The following is a 2,422-nucleotide window of genomic DNA, read 5'->3' as shown; positions in this document are numbered from 1 at the left end:
TCAAAATATGAGGCAGAGTTGTTGCTTGATTATTTTTGCTTTGGTTTCTGAGCGCAGCCTAAAGATTCGAGTACTGAATGGAAGCGGTACCTGAAATTCATTACAAAAAGCAGTTTGGCTGATAAAATTATGAATTCAGTAATGTGTCTTGAAGGTATTCATTGCCACTCCCAATTGAAATTTGTTGTCAATGACAAAAAAAAAGGAATTACTCCACCTTTTTTTCAAATTTTGCATTTCAGTAGTCGTACATCGCTCATTTCTTAAAAATGGTTTTATATTACAGAGACTAAAGGCCGTTTATGACATCCGTTTGCCAAATTCTGCTCATCCACAAATTTAGTTGGATTGCAATTTATTTTCCCCAAAACTCCTAGGCTAAAGCTGTCAGCGCAACGCCAAGCTCAATGGGTTTCTGTCATCGATTCATTCGGTTGGGTTCTGCCACCCGGAAGTATCTTGGCGCCTACTATCTATAAATATCCCAGTTGGTCTATCAGGACTACTGTTCAGATAATGTGCTAGTTCTTTAAAAACCCTACTTACGGTATGTGTGGTTTTCTTTAACACACTATGCACTAGCTGTAAACATGTAAGCAGAAGCAGATCACTGGTTGATGCTCGATTGTAAATGCGACGCTGCAGCAGAAGTCATCACACAGGCTTGCATTGTAGCTACCTTGTATGGGACTTTGTGTTCTTTTGGGCTTTGATCAATTATTCAGACGTTGGACTCGATAAAGGAGCGTTTGGGCTTCATGGGCGCCATATGCAGCGTTGGGTTGTCTCTGGTCAGACTCGCTTGCCTGTTCCTCCCCTCGGGAAAACGTAGGTGGGACGACATGGCGGCTCTTGCCTCTCGTTGGTGGAGTCGCTCTCCCTGGTCCCGACTCTGCTGGCAGCTGGCGTGACTTCCAGACAGCGGTTCCTGGAAGGAAGAGCGCTTGTACTCATTGTTCAAGCCCTGGAACTCCATGACTGACATGTTGAAACTTTCCGCACCCCCTCCTCCTTGCCCCTGTCGGCCAAAATTGGAGGTCTGCTGGGTCTGGACTCGCACCGCTTTGTCCATAACCCCCATGAAGGGTCGTGGCTTCATCTCGCCTTTAGACTTGAAGCTGCCGCTGCTCTTTAGGGGACAAGGGGGGTCTAGCATCTGCTGCTTGCCGTTGTCTGACTGGTTCCCACTGGAGGCTTGACTGGAGCTCGAACCCCTGGACCCTGTTGTTCCTGCTCCACCAGCCTCCCTCCTGACTTCCACAACCGAGCCCAGAGCAAGTGCCAGGCTATCCAGAGCCACTGAGTGTGCAGAGAGTCTGTCGGAACCCCTGGAGAAGCTGGACGAGCGGGGCTGGTACATTTGAAGAGGACCCGGTGGGGAAGAACTGCTCGGGGACATGGGATGGTAGTGTTCAGTGGGGCTGAGCCCGGAATGTTCCGTTTCAAGGGCCAGTGCAGGAACAGGCCTCAGAGAGGTGGAGATGTGTCTCCCTGGCAAAGGACTGGAGGGTCCACAGAGAGATAGAGGTCTGCCACCCACTCTGGCCCCTGATTGCAGGGAGTGGCAGTGGTGATGAGTCCTCCCGCTCTGGTTTTGACTTTGCTTGTGGACAGCGAGAAGCGGGTCAGGCAGATCCGTAAAGAGCGGATTCTGAATGTACTCCTCTTGAGGAAAACACACCATCTGATCAGCTAACCCAAAGGCCACACCACCAGGGAGAGTTCTGTTTGGACCGTACGGATTCAGAGGCCAACATTCTGAGCCTTTTCCACATTGCAGGCTCAGCTCCTCCCCTTCTTCCTCTTCCTCTTCTTGCTGTGGATCAGAGTGCTCTTCTGGGATTGGCCTTTCAAGACTTCCCTGTGAACACACGTCTGCCTCGTCCTCAGGGGTGTGACAGTGGTGACTGTGAGGGTCCCAGCTCTGTGACGTGTTGCTGCCACTGGATATCCTCTGATGATGCGCGCACTCCTCCTCCACCCGCAGCAGCAGGCGACGGATCTCCCGGTTGGTTGGGCAGAGTCGTGCGGCTTCATGGAGGTCTGCCAGTGCCTCGGAAAATTGCCTGGGGAACATATTTAAATATGTAGTAAAGCTACGCTGTACCTCAGTTTACCATTCGCACCCATGTGTTCTGATAACATTTATAATTAGTCTATGGTCATGTCTATCAACCCTACTTTAACATATGTTAGCATTAGGCTCTTGGACTGAGACAAAATGATATGATTTGTCTGAACAGCTTGGTGGTTAAATGTACAGCGTCAGTTTTACAGTCAATGTACCTGCTACTCCTCTTGGCACGTGCTCTGGCATAATAGGCCTCATAGGACCTGGGCTTCAGTTCCAGAGCTTTAGTTGCAAAGTCCTCAGCGATGCCAAAGTCCTGAAGTTTCACACCCAAAAAAATCATTTGAGCAG

Source organism: Syngnathus typhle, linkage group LG4, assembly GCF_033458585.1.
Source record: "Syngnathus typhle isolate RoL2023-S1 ecotype Sweden linkage group LG4, RoL_Styp_1.0, whole genome shotgun sequence".
Lineage (NCBI taxonomy): Eukaryota > Metazoa > Chordata > Actinopteri > Syngnathiformes > Syngnathidae > Syngnathus > Syngnathus typhle.
This window is presented reverse-complemented; position numbering follows the sequence as displayed.